We start from the raw sequence: 20,407 nt of genomic DNA on the forward strand, positions 1-20,407 counted from the left end.
CTTAAAAACAGCATATCAAACTTTTTTTGGTAGGATTCCTAATTTTTTTCAATCACTTACTGAAAATTTAAAACAATAACACAGCGTAACAAAAATAGCTTTTGGTCTGTCTCAAGAGCAAACTTATGTGTCTCTGACAGATTTTGGACCGCTGAATCCGAATTTGGGCTCAGATTTGCTCCAGCACGTCACAATTTTGAGCTATACCTCAATTTATAGGGCAAAATATGCGATTTTGGACTTTTTTGACTGTAAGCCATTAAGCATGGACATATTTTTTTTTAACTAATCAAAGGATAAATTGGTCAGTTAACATCTAAACTAGCGACTCATACAAAATATTTTGTTTTACTAAATCGATTTTGATAGTTTTAACTGCGATTTATGTTAGGTACGATGTTTCCCATACAAGTCTCCCTTCAAAAGTTGCATGAAAGTTTACTTACTAACATAAAATGATTAAATCTATCAAATTTGATTTGGTAAAACGAAATATTTTGCATGAGTCGTTAATTAAGATTTGACCAATTTATCCTTTATTTGCTTAAAAAATATATTTCCATGCAATGGCTTGCAGTCAAAAAAGCCCAAAATTGCATATTTTGCCCTATAAATTGAGGTATAGCTCAAAATTGTGACGTGTTGGAACAAATCTGAGCTCGGATTCGGATTCAGCGGCCAAAAATCTGTCAGAGACACATAAGTTTGCCCTTGAGACAAAAAAATGTTGCGCTGTGTAATTTTTGTACATATGATGAAGAGCAATTCATGAAACATTCTGCCAACAAACTTTTTTTTTTTTTTTTTTTTTTTTTCTTTTTTTACCCGCCACTCTCCCCCACACCAAAAAACTCGAAGAGAGCCCTCTGGTAGTGGACGCAACTATCTCAGCTCTTATCTGAGCAGCATTGAATAGAATACAAAGAAAAGAACAAATAACTAAATGAGCTGAGATAAACTTGACAAACTAAATTTAAAATTAATAAATGTGATGGGTGCGACTAAGTGTTCCTTTTAAGGGAGCCGAATTGAAACTAGAAATTAAACAAATATAAAAATAATATTATGAACTACATTACAAATAAAATACAAATGTTACTGATAGATGGTGCAATAAAAAAACAATTAGTTGAGAATATCAGGTAGATTTAGTTTATAGTGTTGTTTCAATTTTACTTTAAAAGTGCGACGATTGATGATCTGTTTTATTTCATCTGGCAATTGATTAAATTTCAATGGACCAATGATCGAGATTCTTTTTTGACCACGTGTTGTAGAAGCTCTACTTTGTAGCAAATTATTGGCACGTCTTGTTTGATAACCGTGTTGTACTCTAGGCATTCGAACATTGTGATGAAAACCAGATTTATGAAGCATATCGTGTACAAATATTGCAGTTTGTTATTCACAGAGAGCGTTTATGGGAAGAATATTATGACAAGGATCTGAATAAAGCTGAATAGAGGGATATAAAAAAGGTTTTTTGAAAATTGTTTTAAGGCACCTATTTTGTAGGGTTTGAAGTTTCCTGAGATGCGATTTGCAAGCTCGTCCCCAAGCAACTATAAGATAATTGAACGTTGAATGGATGTGGGCGAAGTAAAATTTTAATAAGACACTACGTGGCACAAAGTTACTTACTTTCCGCAATATACCACATAATGAAGAAACTTTCCTTTCAACATGCTGTATATGTATGGTCCAGCTCAATGTTGTATCTAGCAATAAGCCCAAATATTTAAATGAACTAACTTCTTCAATACAATACGAGTTTAGTACTACTGAGCTGTGACGATCTAAAAGTTTCCTCGGAGAACGAAAAATCATATATTTTGTTTTAGATACATTTAGAGACAGCATATTAGGGCTTTAGGACAGAATGTCGAAGGACAAATGGTCGAAGGACAAAAGGTCGAAGGACAAAAGGTCGAATGGACAAAAAGGTCGAATATGTCGGGGCCCGTGGCGCAGTGGTCCACACGTTCGCTTCATAAGCGGATGGTCATGGGTTCGAACCCAGCCCCGACACTTGCAATTTTTCGTCAGTTGCTCTTCCCCCCGAGAGCAGCTGGCACCTGACCCTCTTCGGAGCATATAGCTCTAACGGACCCGGAATTTGGATATCGGCGAACCGCAACTCATAATGGACGACCCCCAATTGAACTGGAAAAGGAACAGCAGCCAACCACCAGCACCATCGTGCTCATCATTCTACCGTGGACAGGGTAGAAAAGTTGAAGCAGCACAAGGCACCAGTTCGATACAGTTGAATTAGAATAGAATACATGTAGGCGCTGTACAAAAGTGTAAGTGCAGCGTCCAATTGGAATCGCTCACGTAGTGCCCAAGTGGACAAAAAGAGCTGTAAATTAGGTTAAGTGATTAAGAATAAAAAAAAAAAAAAAAAGGTCGAATGGACAAAAGGTCGAATGGACAAAAGGTCGAATGGACAAAAGGTCGAAGGGACAAAAGGTCGAATAGACAAAAGGTCGAAGGACAAAAGGTCGAATGGACAAAAGGTCGAATGGGACAAAAGGTCGAATGGTTCATGTTCTTGCTCATTGAGAGAAACATTATGGTGCTTTTATAGTAATCATATGTATTTCAGCCACTGACATTTCTATATGAAATTTTTCCTTCTTTTGTTTATAGGCTATTCTTTCAAGTTGTGTTGGTGTAGTATTTAATGGCAATTTAGTTTGATGTTTTGTTCAGTAATTTTTCCTTCTTAAATTTATAGGCTGTTCTTTTAAGTTTTGTTACTGAATAATTTATCGACTATTTAGGTACTTATAATTTAATCAGAAATTTTGCCTTCTTTAATTCAATAGCTGTTCTTTCTATCTCTACTGCAGAAAAAATTACTACTTGTGATTAGTGATCATCCGCTGATTCATCCCCTCTTGGATTTATAGGTAGTTCCGACGAATTACACTGTATAAGTATAAATAATTTCTTCGAATTTCGACTGCTGATGATTATGTTGGGAGGTATGGCGTTCAGTCTATGCAAGAATAACTCAAAAACGGATTCTTAAGCTTTCATAAGTTATTCCTCCAAAGATTGAAAGCCATACCTCCCAGCCCGTGAACCGTATAGTACATTTGTTTCATTATAGGATTTTGGAGGCATTCCAAAGAGCTTCAGAGCATTTTTCGGCGGATTTCACAAACGTTACGGAGGCGTTATATGGCGTTTTTGGGGGTTTCGGAGGGCCTGAGGTGCGTTACATGGGGTTTCTGGGGGTATTAGGAGGATTTTGGAGGCATTCCAAAGAGCTTCAGAGCATTTTTCGGCGGATTTCAGAAACGTTACGAAGGCGTTACATGCCGTTTTCTGGGGTGTCGGAGGGTCTGAGGTGCGTTATATGGGGTTTCTGGGGGTATTAGGGGGATTTCGGAGGCATTCCAAAGAGCTTCCGAGCATTTTTAGGCGAATTTCAGAAACGTTACGAAGGCGTTACATGCCGTTTTCTGGGGTTTCGGAGGGTCTGAGGTGCGTTACATGGGGTTTCCGGGGGTTTAAGGGGGATCTTGGAGGCATTCCAAAGAGCTTCAGAGAATTTTCGGCGGATTTCACAAACGTTACGGAAGCGTTACATAGCGTTTTCAGGGGTTTCGGAAGGTCTGAGGTGCGTTACATGGGGTTTCTGGGTGTTTAAGGGGGATTTTGGAGGCATTCCAAAGAGCTTCAGAGCATTTTTCGGCGGATTTCAGAAACGTTATGAAGGCGTTACATGCCGTTTTCTGGGGTTTCGGAGGGTCAGAGGTGCGTTACATGGGGTTTCCGGGGGTTTAAGGGGGATTTTGGAGGCATTCCAAAGAGCTTCAGAGAATTTTCGGCGGATTTCACAAACGTTACGGAAGCGTTACATAGCGTTTTCAGGGGTTTCGGAAGGTCTGAGGTGCGTTACATGGGGTTTCTGGGGGTTTAAGGGGGATTTTGGAGGCATTCCAAAGTGCTTCAGAGCATTTTTCGGCGGATTTCAGAAACGTTATGAAGGCGTTACATGCCGTTTTCTGGGGTTTCGGAGGGTCAGAGGTGCGTTACATGGGGTTTCCGGGGGTTTAAGGGGGATTTTGGAGGCATTCCAAAGAGCTTCAGAGAATTTTCGGCGGATTTCACAAACGTTACGGAAGCGTTACATAGCGTTTTCTGGGGTTTCGGAGGGTCTGAGGTGCGTTACATGGGGTTTCCGGGGGTTTAAGGGGGATCTTGGAGGCATTCCAAAGAGCTTCAGAGAATTTTCGGCGGATTTCACAAACGTTACGGAAGCGTTACATAGCGTTTTCAGGGGTTTCGGAAGGTCTGAGGTGCGTTACATGGGGTTTCTGGGGGTTTAAGGGGGATTTTGGAGGCATTCTAAAGAGCTTCAGAGCATTTTTCGGCGGATTTCAGAAACGTTATGAAGGCGTTACATGCCGTTTTCTGGGGTTTCGGAGGGTCAGAGGTGCGTTACATGGGGTTTCCGGGGGTTTAAGGGGGATTTTGGAGGCATTCCAAAGAGCTTCAGAGAATTTTCGGCGGATTTCACAAACGTTACGGAAGCGTTACATAGCGTTTTCAGGGGTTTCGGAAGGTCTGAGGTGCGTTACATGGGGTTTCTGGGGGTTTAAGGGGGATTTTGGAGGCATTCCAAAGAGCTTCAGAGCATTTTTCGGCGGATTTCAGAAACGTTATGAAGGCGTTACATGCCGTTTTCTGGGGTTTCGGAGGGTCAGAGGTGCGTTACATGGGGTTTCCGGGGGTTTAAGGGGGATTTTGGAGGCATTCCAAAGAGCTTCAGAGAATTTTCGGCGGATTTCACAAACGTTACGGAAGCGTTACATAGCGTTTTCAGGGGTTTCGGAAGGTCTGAGGTGCGTTACATGGGGTTTCTGGGGGTTTAAGGGGGATTTTGGAGGCATTCCAAAGAGCTTCAGAGCATTTTTCGGCGGATTTCAGAAACGTTATGAAGGCGTTACATGCCGTTTTCTGGGGTTTCGGAGGGTCTGAGGTGCGTTACATGGGGTTTCCGGGGGTATTAGGGGGATTTTGGAGGCATTCCAAAGAGCTTCAGAGAATTTTCGGTGGATTTCACAAACGTTACGGAAGCGTTACAGAGCGTTTTCAGGGGTTTCGGAAGGTCTGAGGTGCGTTACATGGGGTTTCTGGGGTTTTAAGGGGGATTTTGGAGGCATTCCAAAGAGCTTCAAAGCATTTTCGGCGGATTTCACTTTCATGAATAACATTACTTTATATCCTTCTATAGTCTAGTTTACGAAACGACAACAGTGTTGATATTGATATTAACACTCACGGGCTTGGGCGCAACCTTCTGTCAAATTTTCATTCATGAAATAAGCGATCAGCTGATCCGAAACGTCTCGTAAAATGGCTCATTGGCTTCTACTTTCTATCATTCTAGGCATCTATTTCGAATTACAATGCGGTAGTAAATAGCTGCATTGTCGTTTTACTGACCACTTTATCATGTCTTCCAAATTGTCTACTGTCAATTATACCTTTTGTTCTATTCGACCTTTTGTCCATTCGACCTTTTGTCCATTCGACCTTATGTCCATTCGACCTTCTGTCCTATTCGACCTTTTGTCCATTCGACCTTTTGTCCATTCGACCTTTTGTCCATTCGACCTTTTGTCCATTCGACCTTTTGTCCATTCGACCTTTTGTCCATTCGACCTTTTGTCCATTCGACCTTTTGTCCATTCGACCTTTTGTCCATTCGACCTTTTGTCCTTCGACCTTTTGTCCTTCGACCTTATGTCTTTCGACCTTTTGTCATACATTCCATATTAGAAGCCAGATAATCGGACAAAATTTTCAAATCATCATTGATCTCCTCTACCACCGTTTGTGCATCGGGACGTGAATAAAACAAGGCTGTGTCATCAGCAAATAAGCGTGGGACACCTCTCAACGGAAGTTTGCAGAGGTCGTTGATGTATAGCAGAAATAATAAGGGGCCAATATTGCTACCTTGAGGCACCCCTATGGTTATTGGCTTGCTCGAACTAACGGAATCACCAATAGAGACAAATTGCATCCTGTTCGTTAAATAGCTTCGTATAACTTCGTTGGCCACACCTCTTATTCCATACGCTTCTAGTTTCCTTAAAAGTATTGAATGATTAATAGTATCGAATGCTTTTCGTAAGTCTAGAAAAAGTGCCCCCACTACTTGCTTACAATCAATACCTTTGATGACATCATCGAGAAGCTCCGAGATTGCTGTTTCTGTACTACTTCCTTGTCGAAAGCCATACTGAAATTTATAGAAAACACTATGCTGGTTCAGGAAAGGTATTAGCCTATTTATTAAGAGTTTTTCTATTATCTTATTAAACGTGGACAAAGTTGAAATGGGTCTATAGTTGTTAACGTCACTAGCATCTCCCGATTTAAAAACAGGAACAACTCTAGCAATTTTCAAACACTGTGGATAAGAGCCAGTTTCTAAAATTTTGTTGAATACTTCTGCAAAAAATTCTAGAGAAACTAACGGAATTGTTTTTAACTACATCTGCAGAAATATTATCAGGACCACCACTCTTCTTTCGTACCAGACCGTTAATAAGCAGAGTTACTTCACTCGCAGATGCCGGAGTTAGAAATATAGAAGAGGAAACTCTTTGAATACATGACAAAGGATCAATTGTAGTATTGACTTGGATATTATTAGCAAGCTCATGACCAATGTTTGAAAAATAATTATTGAAGATTTGACAGATTTTTTGATTGTCGCTAACTCTAACGCCATTATCAAGGAGCGTAATGGTGTCAGATTTACTGCTTTTTCCAAAGATAGAGTTTATTTGCTTCCACAATTTTGAGTGAGGGGTATTGTTAAGGAGGTTATCATAATACATTTTTTTACAATTTTTTTTCGCGGTGCTAACTTTATTAGATACATGTTTCAATAGAGCTTTTAAACGATGATTAATAGGGTTCCTTTTTAATCTTTTAACGTAATTGTTTTTTAATTTTATCAAATACCAAAGATTGAAATTCATCCACGGACAAAATTGACCTTTAACGTTCACATTTTTAGTAACAATTTTAGAAAATTTATCGTGTAACGATTTATATTTTAACATAATATCGGACAAACAGGAATCTCCATCTCGAATATCCCCATAGTTTTCCAAGAAAGTAGTAAATTCTGAGTTAAGCTTTTGATGATCGACAATTTTTTTACTTAGAGTTACCACTTCTTTATTTACGAATAATTTAAAAGACGTAATCACTATGCAGTGATCACTTTGGCAAGTAGAAATTGTATCGTTTCTAACACGGAAGAGATCATCCATTCTACAAATAACGTGATCGAGTATGTTGGAGCTAACCGGTCTAGTAGGAAAGGTATTAGAACATGTAAACCCATACGATTCCAAAAGTGCCCTATATTTAACAACAACATTGTTGTCATAAGCGTTCATTGGCACATTGATATCACCGACTAGAAAACAAGACCTATTCTGGTTTGAGCTATCGAGCACATTTTCAAATATATTCAAAAAATTATTTATATCAAAAGACGGAGGACGATAAAAGCCATGGACATCATAAACACGATTGTTAATACTAATTTCAACATAAATATGATGAAAACCATCAATATGCACGTTACATTGAACAGTAAAGGTAAGGTTACTTCTTATGTACACTGCTAGGCCACCGTTAGAATAATCTCTGCACGAAAATATCGATTTATAGCCAGGGATGTTATACAATGACACGATATCTTTCTTAAGCCATGTTTCGCCTATAACAATTACATCGAGTGGCCAAGGGAAGAAGTCCAATGCTTCAAGAATGGAGTCAAATTTATCAAGGTCATTCATGCCACGAATGTTCCATTGCAAGATCCGAAGACAATTAGCATTAGTGTTATTGGCAAGGTAACACTCATTCAGCTCATCAAAATTATCGTAGGTTTGATTTATATTATCCATTTTAAATAATTACTGTAACAAAACTTCAAAAAAAAAACACTACCAAGATTAAAACGCAAACACATATTACCTATTTGTACACTTAGGCGCTGGTAAAGGGATCAATGACGATTTCAATTCAGTTCTATTGACAAATTTCTCCATATCATTACGATTCTTGATAACAACTGGTTTAGAATTTTCATCCGTTTTAACTAAAATTGCTCCATCCTTGCCTGCCCAAACATATTTCAAATCCATTTTATTCTGAAGCACTCGCATTTCCCGTAGCAAGTCTAATGAAAGCGGAGACAATTCATCCCGAATGACAATTCTAGTTGGCTTTCCCTTAGAAATCAATGACCGATCGATATCAAATGACGACAACTTCCCAAACTTCTTCTTTTTCAAAAAGAACGACTCCTTCACAGCCAGATTTTTAAAAACAATTCGAATCGGTACAAGTTCATTCTCTTTGGATTCCGGAGCATATATTCGAGAAGCAGATTCGATTGCATCAGCAGGAAGCTCAAAACCGATACGACTAGCAACGCCAGTAACAAATTTAGGAATGTTTTCATTAGCCTGAACTGGTACACCAAACAACACTGCATTCTTGGAAAGACTTTCGCGGTTAGATCTATCGTCACTGCATTCCAATTTGAAAACGAATGTCTTCAAGGATGACAGCTCATTTTTCAGAGCTTCAACCTCGGATTTCAGTTGAACGTTCTCTGCCTTCAATGAAAGGAAATCATTCATGATATCATCGAATTTCGACGAAAGAAATTGCTGCGAGTTTTCAATTGTTCCAATTAGCATATCAACTTCGGTTTTTACCTCTTTCAGTTGAGTGGACACAACAGCTGTCACACTTTTTTGAAGTTCTGAACTCAGTTTCTCGATCATTAGTGCCTGAATGTTCTGCATATCGATTATTTTGTTGTAGGCAATAGAGCATTTAGGTGTACAAAAGTACATAGTTTTCCTTAACTTCTTGATGGCAGAGCCAAAAATATTACGACATGAAAAATGAGCATTAGAGAAGCAATATAAACATGTTATTAATTTACTAGATTCATTTTCTTTTATCTTACATTCAACACAAAACCAACATCGTAAGCCTGATCATTCATCATTCTTGCAAAAACTGCGAAACAAAACACAAACAAATTTATAGAGATAAATATTGAATACTACTACACACACCAAGTCGAACGAGCGTATAAGGCAATCCATGAGACAGATGCGATCAGCTGATTTTCCTTGTTTACCATGTATTTTTGACATTCGTCGATCGGGGTGACAGTTGGTCACAAAGGAATTTGTTAAGCACCGAGAACACTCGACGAAAATTTGGTAAGCTGCACGTACACTGTGTTTACACTTTCAGCTGTCACCCCCATCGCGATATGTCCTCATGGATTGCCTTATTGCCTAACAAGAACCTACAGCATATAAAGGGTTTTACAATATACAATACATAGAACAATTTAAAAATTGGGTTGACGAGCCTAGTCCAAAACAATCATCATACTGCCAGATGCGCGAAAACGACTATACAACAAAAACGGTGATGTGCGCAACTCAGCTACTTGCCATGAGAGACAAAGAACCCGTAGAGCTACTGGCTATGCGAGGAGTTGGATTAATTTTGAATCTTTCTATCCGGTTTCGCTAAATTCTGCATTGTGACACTGCGACCACTTGCATACCTACAGACTACTTTGTGGCAGCTGTATGTAGCGACGATGGCCCTTGCCAGAGACCAGGAGAAACCACTTTCGTGTGCTACTAATGGATAAATTCGTTCCGCAAAAAAATACAGGAAGACTTATCCAATTTCGCTAAATTCTGCAGTGTCATTCCGCAACCACTTGCATACATACAAACTACCTAACAGGAGTTATATGCAGCGACGTTGGCCCTTGCCAGAGACCAGAGAAACCACTTTCGTGTGCTACTACTGGAATATACTCGATACACAAACTAATCAACAAGAACTCGCAGGCTGTCACTCCACGGTATCTGGCAACAATCGATATGATGTGATGCCCAGTGAGTTATCGGATCACAGCTTTCGATTGTGTACTACAAATACGATATACATTACATATACATATACGATAGATTGCTGAACAAGACAATAACCACTGACGAGCACTTAACAAAAATGTAAATTGATATTACCCCTTATAAGCACAACAGATTCTAATTACACGACATTATATGACACTATTTGATATTCCTACACACTTTAAAATGACAATTAATATTAAAATAAATAAATATCACTATAAATTGTTGATAAAAACTATCGCACTTATTGCAATTGCACCAACTACCAGAAACAGTGCTGCCAGATGAACTTATCTGGAAATATACAGAAAGTCCATGAGAGTGTATGATAATCAGCGGAAAATTAGTTAAAGATTGTACGATGTATCCCTTCCGAATAATGATGGTATTGAATGAGGAATTTTTCAAAATTGTTATTCAAATACTCATAGAAAAATCTAAGAACAAGCAATCATTTCTAGTATTGGTTATTTTCGTTTCCATTTCATTTGGAATTCAAGAATTGCAGTATTTCAAAACACAAAGCTTTAAAACCAGTTCTTTCCTAATCATTTTTTTTACCACTAAACCGAAATAGGTCAAACATATGTTGCTGCAAGTGAAAGTCAACACCCAAAGATAACACACTAGATCACCACCGTCATCATCCTTTCGCCAATGATGATGACGCAAATCAACCAAAATAACGTCAAACCCCACGAGCAGAGATCCACTTGTTTGAGCGAAACGACTTCATCCCGGACCATTATTTATCTGCACACATGTCTGTCCACCACATGTTTACGTCTTACTGTTTTTTTTTTTCTCGCTTCTTCGACCTCATAAGTCTGTGAAAAAGTGTCAAAATCCCATCGAATGCACTCGTGGAGTATGAATGGAAAAATTTCCACGCTGCGTGCAGTTTTCTTTTTCTTGGAACCATAAATAAACCCCAACCGACTGGATTACCCATAACCAACGACGTAAAGTGCGTAGGAGCGATTCTCCAAAATATTTGGAGAAAACTAGAAATTGAAATTAACACGAACAGTATTAATATTGAAAGCCTCCTTGAGCTAGCTCAGCTTAAAGTTGATTGATTGTTGCTACTTAATTGTTGAACAGGCCACTCTGGCCGTCTAAATTTCCAATTATCTGTTGCAAGTTCATCTTCCTCGTTTGTTAGGTGGTTTCGTGGAGTTTTAAAAGGTTGCAGGGAAGGCCGGATAGAATGCCGGTAGAATCCCCTAGAGTAACCCTTGCAGGGTGTCCGGAGAATTTGTGGGTGGACACCGTTAAGTAATTTCTGGAGGACTGCTGGGAGACATATCGAGTGGAAAACTTGACATCATTGCGGTACAGTTCCCTCGTGGAATCTCAGAATGGATTCTGGAAGGAATTCCGGAAAAATCCCTCAAAGAATATTCGATGGAATCTCGGAATATACAATATAATATTTTGATAAATTCATGGAGAAAATTCTAGAAAAATACCAGGAGATAAAAGGCCTTCCATCTACCACAAGGACAGTAAAATCGTGATTTAAGATCCCCTCCCCCCTCCCCGTGGACATGCGTGAACTTTTCGATGACCCCTACTCCCCTCCCAAAATGTCCACGTGGACTTCAGAAAAAAATGTTACATTTTTTTTTTTCAGGAAAAGGTAAAATGTTTGGAAACAATGGCTTTGTAAAGTTTAATTAGAGAATGATTAATACATGGTTTACAAAGTTTTAAATATAATTAACATTTTTCCAGAAAAACGAATGTTTTATAGCTTTTGAAATGCAAGTTTTCAACTTCTATTGCATTGAATGTTTGTTCAATCCAAGCTTGTCTATTTTCTTTGTTGAGATGGCTTTTATATGGTGGGATTTCAAAAACTAACAAAAATTCTAGTTTTATAGATTCTCGAAAAAAACAAGAAAAATATCGATATTTCTAAAGTACACGGTATGTAGTACACTTAAAAAGACGTTGAATAAAATTCAGACTTCAGTGTCCTTTAAAAATATTTATTAAACCACGAAAGTTTGAAAGACTAGATCAATTCAACAGATATTCGAAAAATTCAAAATAGTTTATAAAATTTATTCGAAATTTCGAGAAAACAATGCAGAGAGCTTCAACGACTTTTTTTTGTAATCGTTAATCCATGTTGTCCACGTGGACATTTGGTAGACCTCCACCCCCCTCTCCGTGGACAAGCATGTACTTTGCTCAAACCCCCACCCCCTCTAAATAGTACACGTGGTATATGAACGGCCCCTAAGTAGTCATGGAAGGATTGTGGGACAAAACTCGAGAGAAACCTTGATGGGAGTCTTGGAAGGAATCTCCGGAGGAATACCGGCAAGAATATCTAGAGGTTTTTCGGAAAAAATCTCATAGGGAATCCTGAAAGGAAACACTGGAGAAATCCTAGTTAAACAACAGACATGAAATTCTTTAGAATGCAATAAAGGAATCTCCGGATTTATCCTGGAATAAATCCAAGAAGAAATCCCAGGAGCAATCCTTGACTGAATCCTTAGAGTTATGTTTTATGTAATCTTGGAATGAGATTTTTTAGGAATCCTGGAGAAATCCGTGAAGGAATTACGAAAAATCCCCAAAAAGAAATCCGTGGATGAATTAATTGCGGGTTGCAATTCGGAAAAAACCATGGAGGAATTATCCCGGATAGACTGCCGGTAGCAATCTCTATACAGCCATTCCATAGAAATCGATATAGTGTATATCCGAACTACGAACTGCATCAGCTGCTGAGATAACCAACCATCGTCCACACCACGAAAATCGGGAGGCTACGGTGGGTGGGTCACGTCGTCAGGATGTCGGATAGCAACCCGACTAAAACGGTTCTCGAGAGTCATCCGACCGGTACAAGAAGACGTGGTGCGCAGCGAGCTAGGTGGGTCGACCAAGTGGAGGACGATCTGCGGACCCTTCGCAGAGTACGGAACTGGAGACACGCAGCCATGGACCGAGCAGAATGGAGACGACTCCTGTGAACAGCAGAGGTCACTCAGGCCTTAGTCTGACCGGTGAGGTAAGTAAGTATCTCCGAATGTCGTGATAGGGTCTGGGACCATTTGCCATGTGCAACAATTCAAGTCAATCGGTTTGGAATTGACTGAGTTATAGCAGCAAGTGCCCAAAATAGGTCCCAGACCCTACTTGGTGGGTTTGTAATTCATCGAAAATAATTATACCCGTATTTTTTTATTTCACTGTTAGGGTGATTCAAAAAATCAAAGTTTTTTTTTTAAATTTTTTTCCAAAAATCATTATTTTGAAACCAGTTGGCCGATTTTAAATTTCTTTTTTTTTTTGTTAAAAAGATTTCTAGGTTTTAGGAAAAATATGTTGAAAGTGCATACTTGTGTTTAGGTACACACTTTTTTTTTATTTAATTTTTAATTATTCACGTTTCATGGGCTCAGGACCAATGAGGTTTGTATATTTTTATCAGAAAATTAGGATATTTGGCGTAACATATCGAAAAACAAGAAATCGCATAAACTGTACCTTAGCGCCTGCCTTTTTAAAATGAAAACTTCTTCAAAAATCGCTAGGGGTCACCCCTTGATCTCTAAAAATAAGTCGACGAATGACTTCTGTAGAAAACTACGGGATTGTACGGAATTCAAAAAAATCATATAGGTACTGTGATTTTGAATAGAACTTTAAAGAACATTTTTTTCTTTTATGTGATGTCAGAGATCATTTTTGCCTTTCTCGTACACCAAGGTGTACCGAAAGGCTATATGTTCACTCCAAAAATGAAATTTTGATAGAGCCCCCGGAGGGCCAAGTTTCATATACCAATCGACTCAGCTCGACGAGTTGAGATGATGTCTGTGTGTGTGTATGTGTGTGTGTGTGTATGTATGTGTGTGTGTATGTGTACAAAAAAGGTCACCTCACTTTTAGATAGTAAATATCAACCGGTTTTAACGATCGACGGCTCATTCGACGCGGAATCTGGTCCCATTGTTTCCTATTGAAAATGGTTCGGATCGGTCCAGCCGTCCCGGAGTTATGGCCATTTAGGTGTTCCGGATCGGTACCCCTGGAAGGGGCCAGACATGAAAATGCACCAAACCCATGCATACGACCCATCAAACCACGGCATTTACGATTATCTGATGAACGGTAAGCAGGAAAATAGTCTCATACCATATCTAAACCGGTAGTGTTCCGTAACCGGTTCTGGGTATCCCGCAGGAAGTGGCCAAATATCAAATTAAACATAACCCATGCATGCGATACATCAAACAGCGGTTTTTTCGATAATTTGATGAACGATTAGCAGCAAAACAGTATCAGACCACATCTGAACCGGTAGTGTTCCAGAACCGGTTCCGCATGTCCCACCGAAAGTGGCCAAATATAAGAGTTCCAAACCCATGCATGCGACACATCAAACAGCGGCATTTTCGATAACCTGATGAATGGTTAGCCGGAAAACATTATCAGTCCATATCCGGAACCGGTTCCGGGGGTCCCAACGGATGTGTTTAATGAAGAGTACCAAACCCATGCATGCGATACAACAAAAAACGGATTTTCTGATAACCTGATGACTGGTTATCAAAGAAATAGGTTAGGACCACATTACGGACAGCCGGTAGTGCCGTAACCAGTTCCGGGTGCCCCTCCGAAAGCGGCTAAATTGATTGATTTGTCTTTATTAAAGAGACTTTCAGCCCTTGGCTGGTTCGTCTCTCAAAGCGGCTAAATATAAAATTGAACTGAACTTATGTATGCGACACAGCAAAGCTAGAATTTTTGGAAACCTTATGAACGTTAGCAAGCAAACAGGTTCAGACCGGTGAAAAAAATGTTTTAAGCATATGGTCAAATCTCAACCGTTACGTAGTAATTGAAGAGATTTAGGCCCTTAAAGCATGCTATATAGGAATGTTTGATATGGGGAAGATGTCTGGACTCCTAAAATGGCCACTAGAATATCCAAGATGGCGGTCTGAAATCCAAGATGGTGGCTTCAAATTCAAGATGGCGTCTGTTTAAAAAGTTTAAGGCTCTAAAACCATGTAATATGGGTATATTTGGTATGGCGAAGATGTCCGACCAGAATGTACAAGATGGCAATCTAAAATCCAAGATGGCGGCTTCAGTTTCAAGATGGCGGCTGTTTCATGGAGATTTAGGCTCTAACGGCTGTTTAATGAAGTTTTAGGCTCTAAAACCATGCAATATTGGTATACAGTCGGGACCCGCTGGTTGGGGGTTTAATAGTTGGGTGACTTTTTAATTGGGCCTCCGTTAGTTGAGCTGTCAGCCAACTAAAAAGCACCTGGATGTCATAATTCAATGTCAAACTGAAAATGACAACCAATCTGTAATTCCGATGTGTTTTTGGTTTCTTAAACTTTACTGATAATCGAAAAGAATTTCTATTTCATTTAAAAAAAAACAATATGTATAAATTTTTCGAAACAAATGCAAAACATCGGCAATCTTTATTTTGTCGATCATTGAAAGCGTTTTGTGCTCGCACATTGGTCCGGGTAGTTTCATATTCATCTGTATTTTCACTTCTCCATCTAAAAAAGATAATTGATGCTCGCATTGGTCAAATATGTATCTAAATGCTCACATGCTCTAAATGTGAAACAAACTGATAAATTTACAAAATTTTACTTATTACTTCCAACTCAAACATGATTTAAAAAAAAACAATGCGCGGGCCCCTTGATCACTTAACTAACGAATCGAATTCGTTGGTTGGGTGGAGGTTGAGGCTCAACGAGCGAATTCCGACTGTATTTGGCATGGGGAAGACTTCCAGAGTCCAAAATGGCGATCAGGATATCCAAGATGGCGATCTAAAATTTAAGATGGCGGCTCCGAATTCAAATTCGCGGCTGTTTAATGGAGTTTTAGGGCCTGAAATAATGTATTACTGGTATATTTAGTATGGGGATGATATCTGGATCCCAAAAATGGCGACTAGAATATCCAAGATATTGGTCCAAAATCCAAGATGGCGGCTGTTTCATGAAGTATATTTTTCGTAGGGAACCAATATCTTGGATATTCTAGTCGCCATTTTTGGGATCCAGATATCATCCCCATACCAAGTACAGGGGATACTCAAAATAACTGGGACAGGTAAAATTTTCACTTTTCAAAAAATGTTCAACTCGCTGTAACTTTTTGAAAAGGGCATCAAATATTCTCAAATTTTTACTGTAAGTTCATCAACTAGTTGTGTATCAGTGGTTCAAATTTGGAAAAGATCGGGCTATTCTTCACGAAGATATAAAGATTCTTGAAAAGGGTATAATTATTCGATAGCCAACTTTGAGCTTTTATATCTCCGGATTCAATGAACTGATTGCAATGAAATTTTGACCATTCATGACTTATATGATGAACTCTTAAAAACGTTTAACTTAACTTTAAATTTTTAACAAGAGAAAAAGTTATAACGATTTCATTCATTTCACGATTTTTTAGTAAATTCATCAATTTCTTATATGCATCCCATTACTTTCTCAATTTATTAGCGGCTATGTTGTAACTTTCCTTCAAAACACATTTATATATAAGTCATTTAGAGGGAAATTAATTGAACTATAATTTGCATCTTGAATTTTGAAACGATGTTGAAGTTTTGGATAAGTTGGTGTTTTATTAGAAAAATAATCTAATCGTTATAATTTTCTTCCGTGTTAAGAATTTTAAGTTAGGTTAAAGGTTTTTCATAGCTCATTATACAAGTCATGAATGGTCAAAATTTCATTGCATTCGGTTCATTGAATCCGGAGATATAACAGCACTAAGTTGGCTATCGGATAAATTTACCTTTTTCTAGAATCTTTATATCTCCGTGAAGAATAGCCCGATCTTTTCCAAATTTGAACCACTGATACACAACTATTTGATGAACTTACAGTAAAAATTTGAGAATATTTGATGCACTTTTCGAAAAGTTACAGCGAGTTGAACATTTTTTGAAAAGTGAAAATTTTACCTGTCCCAGTTATTTTGAGTAACCACTGTATACCAGTAATACATTGTTTCAGGCCCTAAAACTCCATTAAACAGCCGCGATTTTGAATTCGGAGCCGCCATCTTAAATTTTAGATCGCCATCTTGGATATCCTGATCGCCATTTTGAACTCTGGAAGTCTTCCCCATGCCAAAAATGGCGACCAGAACATCCAAGACGGCAATCTTAAATCCTAAATGCGGCTTCAAATTCGAGATAGCGTCTTTTTCTTAAGAGTTTGAGGCTCAAACATTAAAAGCCAGATAAACGATATGATTTCTGGTATCATGAAATGGATTTCTGTTAATTGTATGAAAGTGCGATTTACATCAACATTTTGCTTGAGTTTTATTGAAATGGGGTTTCGAACGCACGAGAAAGGCGCCATCACCGCTAGGTGGATTTATTAGGGTTTTTTCTAGATGTTTCAGCATATCAGCTGCCGTGCAAAAATGCGGCATCCATTATTTCTCAACTATTGACAGTATTTATTAATTGTTATTTTTACATGAGAGAAGAGGGGAGATGTGTGGTATGTGCCAGCCTAGACAGCAGCTGTCATTGCTATAATGGGGTGACAGCCTCTACCCGCTCAAGCACTCGGCATAGTCCGCAGTACCCAGCCAACCACATATCGTAAATCCTTGCTGTATGGAAAAAATCGTATATTTTCATATATTGAATCAAAATTGTATAACAATATTTGTTGACAATGATTGCGTAAAATCGCATTATATGCCAAATGAAATTTCAATTTCGATTTCTTTTCATATAGTCGTCTCCGATCATAAAAGGTGCTAGATACTATCGATAGGATCGCACAGAATCGGATAGAATCATAAAAAATCATACGTTCTGAGTGTCGAGATTCAAGTTCGGTAGCATCGTATATGTGATTTCCTTGCATCGTGTAATTGTCGCTTTACATTGTATATAAATCTGCTAAATCGAGCTGCCTTCCTAGAGGTATGATCAATATCGGTACATTCGTATACAACAATAAGAATATGGTATATTGATCGTTTGCGCCATACTTACGTTGTATACGAAGTGAATGAAATCGTAGAAGTCATATATTCATTTTTAAAGTCGCATATGATTGTTATTGCACTTTTAATAGTCGAATTTCAATCTCGGAAATCATAAATGGTTTTGTTTACATATTTGTATGATGGAGGAAAGAAAAAAAAAAGATCCCAATTTTTATTTTTTTTTTGTTGACACTTGCCAACTATGGAAGCAATAATTTCAACCAAATATGTAGGTTTTCATACTATTTATATACAGCAGATGACTTATAATAAGTGGTGTATAGATTCCAACAACGATGTGAATTCCAAGCCTCTTGCAAAGCACAACTTTTGGTGCCACTCAATGCACAACAACAACAACTCTCCCACCACAAGTCTCGCACCGTAATCATGCTAATTTTTATTCATTTCATCCCATTCATTTTGAACTCTCTACTTCCATCTTGGCAATATAGCCAATAGAGATAACGCGCATTTCTCAATCAAAGGACGTACGTTCAATTCCCACTGAACACCAATTGGTTTTTTTATTTAAAAATCTTGAGTCGTATATCGGAACACTTAATCGTAATAAGATCATGCATAATCGTATATTTAGACGGAAAATATCGGCGAAATCGTAGAAATTTTCAGAGAAATCGTAAATCATGTTGGATATGATCGCAGTTTTCGTATATATGTTTCGATATGGCCTCCACTTTAGTATGTATATGCCTGTTTCTGCATTGAATACGATTTTCTTGGAGCTATATATATGTGACTATTTCAGTTGCAATTTCGATATAGCAAGCAAATTGCTGCCTGGTTAGGCGCACCAAGCAATCGGATGTGCATTCAAAGTGCACAGTATGCTGGGTGATTTGTTAGGAGCAATTGGCGGATTTCACAAACTCATCATGGCGAAGAGAGCAAACCCGCTGAAAACACCCAAAACCAGTTGTTTTTCTACTCTTGCCTGCATCGGACGCAGCAGAACTGTATCGGAGCGCCTATCAAGTGTGCGGTGTTTTATTGCCTTTTGTTGGCCTCGTCGTCGGTGGTTCTTTTGTTCGTCGGTTCTATTGCACAAAATTCGATGGATATCCCATGCAATACCATTCAATATCAATTCCCAAGAGGGACCGTTCAACCATCCTGGGATGAAATTGCCGGATTTGTAAAACAGCTCAAGGCGGACCCAATGCAGATGGAGGTGATTTACAAATTACCTCAAACTAGGGTAATTTGTATTAAGTATGCTTCCGTGGAAGCTATGGAACAATCGCTGAAGGAGAATGCGGAAACGTTGAAATTTTGTTACTCGAACGGTAAAACTGTAGATGTACATGCATCCATTGCAGGAAGCAATGTAACATACGTGCGAGTGTTCGATCTCCCTCCGGAGGTCTCGGATGACGATTTGTCGATTGCCCTCGGTACTTTTGGAAAAGTTGGTCAAATGATTCGGGAAAAATTTCCAGCGGGACTGGGCCTCGATCATTTGTTCTCCGGAATCAGAGGTGTATACACAGATATGCAGGTTGATATTCCGGCAGCCATGGATATCGGACAATGGAAAGTACGCATATTTCACGATGGTCTCAAAGGCAAGTGCTTCTTGTGTGGAAAGGAGGGCCATCGAAAAGATTCATGCCCAGAGAGGACAAATCGGAGGCGGAACGATAAGAAGAAAAAGGAACCCATTTCGTACGCTGGAATAGTAGCAGGTGGACCTGCAACTCTGGAGAATGAAGCGGATTCAATCGTTGAGGAACAGGATATCATCGAGGTCATAGAGGATGATGTTTCGGTAACCGATATTGTAGAGCAGGATTCAGCTGAGCTGACAGAGGAGGACGAAAAACGAGCAAGGCGTGAGCGAGCGATAGCGGACTTAACCAGGTTTGCCACCAGGGTCCAGGAAGTTGTAATTAAGCAACAGGCAAGCGATCGGAGGGCGCAGTTTGCTGCAACTGGTTCGACGGAGTTGCTGCGTCCGAAGAAAACAGCCAGAAAGAGTTCAAAGTAATCTTCTTTAGTTATTTAAAAATTATAACTTTGTAATTTGGATTTTCGGCTCCGTTAAGTGCTACGCACGTATGAGCCTTTAAATAAACGAAATGGAAAAAAAACACCCAAAACCACCCTATTTCAAGCTATTGCTGAAGAGTTTCTTACTGAATTTTTACGTTGTTTGTGGCAGGTTTCCGTCACAATTTTTGACAACAAATTCATTGAAATTTCTGTATAAAGTTCTAGTAGTTTCGGACAGCATTGCCTCAGAAATCGTGATGTATTTTCTGAAAAAAATCGCAAACATTTCTTCAGCATTCCTAATTCGCCGTCCGTTCAGTAACGCCAACCGATTGCGGTCTCCAAAA

At 38.9% G+C, this 20,407-nt stretch overlaps 1 protein-coding gene across 2 annotated transcripts in view; it reads right to left on the reverse strand.

Moving 5' to 3' along the window:
- The window catches only part of LOC109432643 (D-beta-hydroxybutyrate dehydrogenase, mitochondrial), a 573,848-nt gene that overhangs the window by 541,273 nt on the left and 12,168 nt on the right, over positions 1–20,407 (reverse strand). The gene's annotated exons all lie outside the window — the stretch shown is intronic.

The sequence above is a fragment of the Aedes albopictus genome, chromosome 3 (genome assembly GCF_035046485.1).
Source record: "Aedes albopictus strain Foshan chromosome 3, AalbF5, whole genome shotgun sequence".
Taxonomy (NCBI): domain Eukaryota; kingdom Metazoa; phylum Arthropoda; class Insecta; order Diptera; family Culicidae; genus Aedes; species Aedes albopictus.